Source organism: Hypomesus nipponensis, chromosome 26 (genome assembly GCF_054491055.1).
Source record: "Hypomesus nipponensis isolate SF chromosome 26, ASM5449105v1, whole genome shotgun sequence".
NCBI classification, from domain to species: domain Eukaryota; kingdom Metazoa; phylum Chordata; class Actinopteri; order Osmeriformes; family Osmeridae; genus Hypomesus; species Hypomesus nipponensis.
In genome coordinates, this window is record NC_140386.1 from 1,052,476 (window position 1) to 1,058,475 (window position 6,000).

Below are 6,000 nucleotides of genomic sequence, written 5' to 3' on the forward strand. Positions count from 1 at the left end.
ATTTCCAGATACCCAGGTTAAATAACTTGAAATTTTAGCACAACAAACTGTCAAGAAATACAAGGACAAGGTTCATGTGTTTCCCGATTACGATGGATCGTAGCAACGATCGAGCAAAAAACTAAACCATGGACATTTCTTGCGTGCTTTTACCAAACATGCTCGTAAGGAGCAGGTTAATCTATGCGATTTCAAGAGCTACGAATGTTCAAGAGACACTTTAGCTACAATGTCTTTGGGAACGGCCCGTGAAACTAAGATTCGTTGTACGATGGCTTCTACGATCAATGTAGGCTTACGACGCTTTCGGGAAACGCAGCCCTGGCGAAGTTAGGCTACTGGTACATCTGGAAAAGGTTGTGAACCCTGTTCAATCCTGTTGAATACTATCTAGTACTCACCGTATTTAAGTCCAACGTGAATTGAAAAAAGTATACTGCTTCAGTTTATTTTTCAAACCCATGTAATTCATCCAGATACTGTAGGCTACTTCTTTAAAGATCTTATTGCAGTGTCAACATGTTTGGCACTGTTCTTTGACGAACTGTGACTCTCCCCGGGTTCTAATTTTAGCCTGGCCAAAATACATGGGGTAGTGGTGGTCACATGCTAAAATTGGCATCTGTGAATCTGTTTCCCGAGACATATCAACAGAGGTTGTGCCAATGGGGAGAAGTCTCTTACTAAAGATGATGAGAATCATCGCCCGGAAGTGCCTTGATCGGCTACGAGCTATAGTGTAGCCAACTGTGCACAGTCTGCAGCATAGAGGATTTTACCGCACCTGCAGGGGGTGCTTTTGCATTTTCAAATTAATGTAAACAAATGTAACGTTTTTGTTTTCAGAACATTTTTAAGTGATGTCAGAGTTGTATGTTCTATCTTGGTTGGTTGTACTCTAATGATTAATTATACATTTTAAGATCTAGTATTAATTCTGAGCATGTTTTTAAAAGAAGAACCGCCTCTAGCCTGTAGTGTGCTCATTTTGTTTAGCCTGTTCACATTTTGTTGGTGTTCCTTTGTCCTATTGTTGAAGTGGATATGACAATTATACATTGATATGTGGATATTATAATTCAAACCTTTCAAAGTGCCAATACACATCTGTACAGGCCCGGCATGAGGTGTGTAGTCAACCACTGCTTGTTTAAAACGGTCATAACCGGGCTCATAGGAAGATTAGATAGATACTTAGGAACTTCAGGAAGTGACAAGCCACGGAAGTAAAGATAACAGTGTATTTATTAAATAAAAAGTGTGAAACGGTTGGATGTGAGGGTAATGTAAATTAGTAGTGTGTAGGGAATGGGATCAGTGCACGTGTGATTTAAAACGTGCAAAGAGAACTAAAAAGCAAACAGTGATGATGTTCCTGCTAGTAATAGAGAGACCCAGCTTGTTAGGGCACAGCTTATTAAGGACCGAGGCACAGGTCACAGTGCCCTTGCAGCAATCACTGCTCCTCACCTGCCTGCCATCCTGCAACAGAACCAAAGACACAGAAACAGAAGACAGGGAGAGGAGACCCAAACAATACACAGAGCCAACAATCTAACATGGTTTATGCAATCATCACAACAGGCATATCCTCCCGGTCACTACAAGTCATTCAGGTAATGGTAATGTCCTGACTCATACAGCTGTGAACAGCCTAGAATATTCTAGGTGACCACAATACAGTGTGTTTCATGCTTGTAAAGTTTGCATTCATTAAATGTGTTATATAGCTTGTATTTGGTTGTTTCCCATCATGTGGCAACAGTGAAGTTTAATTGTATTGAGTTTATTTGACGTGTTTGCTAACTTGGTGGTGCTAATGAGTTACTTATGCCTTTAGCCTATGCTAATGGAGTTTTAATTTATAATTTTGCCTTCTGACTACACTTCTCTATTTAGCACTGGTGTAGAAGTGCAAGACAGCAAATTAAACATCTTCAGACCATCAGTAAAGGTTTACATTTTTTTGTGTGGACACTACCCTAACAGAAACCAGCAGACTGTTAGAACATGATACAAAAGTTTATTTGTCACCAGCCTATTGATATTGCTTATAATATTAAGCTTTAACACATTATTCTATACCATTAAATTCACAAATGCAGACACACTTACAGGGTTAATACTGAAGACATATTAGATAGTACCCAATTGCTGTCAATGGAGTGAATCACAAAGTAAAAGTTCAAGACAAAATCAACTTATTTATATTAGATCTTATTGAGCTGTTATTATTATTTATTATTAGATCTATATTGCAGGTGTCTGATACACTCAAGTTGAGCATCTCAGAAGACTGGACAAAGAATACAGGAATCAGGGCAGTTAAAGAGTATGACAATATGTTTTTTTTTACTCTCACAACAAACGTCAGGGGGTGATAATCAATAAAGTCTTTGCAAGCACAGAAAGAGGATGCTGGATGCTAGACAGCTTTTGTTTAGGTCTTTAGATATCGGGCCACTAGAAATGGCCTTGACGTTCCTCCTATTTTCTTTGTTCAAAGTTGCATGGCACTATACACTTTGGCAATATTGTGACCATTTACCTGTCACAGGCATTCCTAGTCGTACCTTACAAAGAACTAACTTATGGCTATGCAGGCATAAGCAAACAGCAAAATGTCAGTTTATCAATGATACAAGCAACATAATTCATAGATTTACATTTACATAACATTTATGCATTTAGCATACGCTTTTATCCAAAGCGACTTCCAAGGGAGAGCTTTACAAAAGAGCATAGGTCACTGATAATAACAACGAGGTAGTCCCAAACATTGCAAGCATCCAAAACATGAAGCATACATTGTGAAAAACTAAACAAGTGCCAAAGGGAAGACCCATAAGAGCAAGCAGTTATACAAGTTACAAATTAAAACAACATGAACCACAAAAGTGCAGGACTGTACCTGTAGAAGAACAATCAACAGTAAAATATTTCACAGCGAGTACAAGAGTTAACTTCGTTATAGCTAACCTACAAGAGCAACAAGTCTCTCAATAAGAGTCATTGGTCCAATTAAGCATTCTTCAGTGCCGTTGTACTCCCGGAACAAGTGCGTTTTGAGCCTTTTCTTGAAGGTGGGGAGACAATCAGTGTCCCTGATGGAGGTGGTGAGCTGGTTCCACCATTGGGCATAGATAGGCATATTTCTCTCCTGGACATGACCAAGGGTTATGTTCTCCTGAGCATAATATAGCTGGATATAAATCATACATTGTTTATTATATTCAGAGTATTCCAAACAGTTTATAAGTAATAAAATAATAATTATCTTTAATTATTGTTAACCAATCAGTGGTTAAGTACAGACCTCTTCAATACACAGTAGCCTAGGGGTGTAGGGTCAGAGGCTACGCCTCCAAAACAAAATGTAAGGCTGTCTCAAAAATTGAACGTTAATAACATGTATACTAGCCTACATATTAATCTGTTTTCAGTCTTTAAAAAGCAGTGTTTTAGATACACAAAGGAAAGAATGAAAGTGACATAGGCTACAAAAAAGAAAATACACAAAAAAAGATTATATTATCCACTGCCTGTCTTGTCCTTCTGAAAGTTGTTCAATTAAATAGGCTGTGCCTACACTAACTGTAGCCGAGGTGAGGCTGTGCTATAAGAAGATCAACCCTCGCAAGGCACCTTGGCCCAGACGCCATTTCAGGTAGGGCCCTCAGGGGCTGTGCTGACCAGCTGGCAGGGGTCTTCAGTGACATCTTCAACCTCTCCCTTAACCTGTTTGTACTCCCCACCTGCTTCAAGAGGACCACCATTATCCCTGTGCCCAAGAACACCAAGGTCACATGTTTGAATGACTATCCCCGATAGCACTGACCTGACCGGCTAGTCCAGGGGTAGGCAACCCTGGTCCTAGAGAGCCGCTGTCCTGCATGTTTTAGATGTTTCCCTGCTCCAGCACACCTGATTCAAATGAATGGTCATTACCCGGCTTCCACAGAGCTTGATAACGACCCATTCATTTGAATCAGGTGTGCTGGAGCAGGGAAACATCTAAAACATGCAGGACAGCGGCTCTCTAGGACCAGGGTTGCCTACCCCTGGGCTAGTCAAATCATTCATCTGCTCCTCGCTGCCCCCCACCCTGGACCCTATGCAGTTTGCATACCGGTCCAACAGGTCTACAGACAATGCCATCGCTCTGACTATGCACACCGCTCTCTCCCACCTGGACAAGGGGAATACGTATGTGAGGATGCTGTTCATTGACTACAGCTCAGCATTCAACACCATCATACCCTCCAGACTGGTCTCCAAGCTTGTGGACCTGGGACTAAGCACCTCCCTCTGCAAGTGGATCTTCCACTTCCTGACGGGGAGGCCTCAGGTGGTGAGAATCGGTGACCGCCCCTCATCTGTACTGATCACCAACACAGGTATCCCCCAGGGCTGTGTGCTCAGCCCTCTCCTGTTCTCCTTGTTCACTCACGACTGTGCGGCAACGCACAGCTCCAACCTCCTTGTTAAGTTTGCTGACGACACAACCATCGTGGGCCTCTTCTCTGACAGTGACAAGTCAGTCTACAAAGAGGAGGTTACAGAGGTCACACGGACAAGGTGGTCAAATCGGCCCGTAAGCGCCTCTTCTTCCTGAGGAGACTGAAGAAGTTTGGTATGGACTCAGTCATCCTCACTAACTTTTACAGATGCACTATACAGAGCATTCTGACTGGTTTGATTACAGTGTGGTATGGGAGCTGCACAGACAGGGACCGCAAGGCCCTACGAAGTGGGGTCCGTTCTGCTGAGTTCATCATCGGCAGGAAGTTCCCAATCCTACAGGACATCTACCACACACGTTGCCTAAGGAACGCCGTCAGGATTCCAAGAGACTGTTCCCACCCATCCTTAAGTCTCTTTACTCCGTTGCCCTCTGGCAGGCGTTACCGCAGCATCCGGTCACGCAGACTGGACAACAGTTTCTACCCAAGGGCCATCAGGCTTCTGAATGGACACTGATATGGACATTGATTTACTGCACACTAGTCACTTATACACTGTCACTTTCAGCTACTGGTTGCACTATCAGTAACATTGCACTACTGTACCTCACTGTACCGCCACCAGGCTCTTGTATGGTCACTGATCTGCAATTTTGCACTATTGTACTGTACTCCACTTAGGTTAGAATAAGTTATAGGGTTTAAATAGGTTTTATGTGCATTTAGGGTTAGTATAGTGTATTATTTATTGTTATCTGTAATTTAGGAAGTTTTAGTATTAGGGTTAGTATAGTCGATTATTTATTAATCGATTTATTTGTATTTATTAATTATATTATATATCTGTAGATTTAGGAAGTTTCACTTATTTAAACTCAGCATAGATGTAAATTATGTTCTGTGTACTTACATGTTATGTTATGCCAGGTGCTTGTGTTGTCTTGTCTTAAAAATGTCAGTGCCCAGTCTGACCTTGTGTTTTTCTGTGTACCTGACAAATAAAAGACTTGACTTGACTTGGCTGAACATCAACATGTAACATGTATAGCCTAGAATTTCCAGACGAGGTATCTTTCATTTCTACCCATGCCTACTTGGTATGGAATGCTGTGTCAGTCAAATTCAAATAAATAAATAGATAAATACATATACAGTACCAGTCAAAAGTTTGGGCACATTTTCCCATTCAATTATGGTGCCAAACTTGACTGGTACTGCACATTTACACAATACATGTATAAATATGGCTATGAAATAAACCCTGAAATTTAAAAAAGATGGCAATAAATATATAAATATAGCATCATATAATTATATACCTGAATCCATTTACCTACATCAATAAATAAATACATTTACTTATTTCAAAATGACGTTTTTGTAAAGAAAACATCTATTTCATGGGACTTTTATTTAATAATGCCAAATGTATTTATTTTTTGAGACTTTTATTTCCAAATACCACATATATTTCCGAACACTTTTCGAACATATTTCCAATCCAACATGCAAACTAGAGGGGCATGGTTATCTTTAG

General features: G+C 40.6%; 1 protein-coding gene across 8 annotated transcripts in view; it reads right to left on the minus strand.

The window, feature by feature from the left end:
* Positions 1 to 547, minus strand: part of lrrc39 (leucine rich repeat containing 39) — a 76,453-nt gene extending 75,906 nt beyond the window's left edge. For all 8 annotated transcript variants that reach the window (XR_014750810.1, XM_084693168.1, XM_084693167.1 and 5 more), the window contains exon 1: positions 402 to 547. The gene's annotated coding sequence lies outside the window, so the exon portion shown is untranslated. The remainder of the gene's footprint in view (positions 1 to 401) is intronic.
* Positions 548 to 6,000: the final 5,453 nt, after the last annotated feature.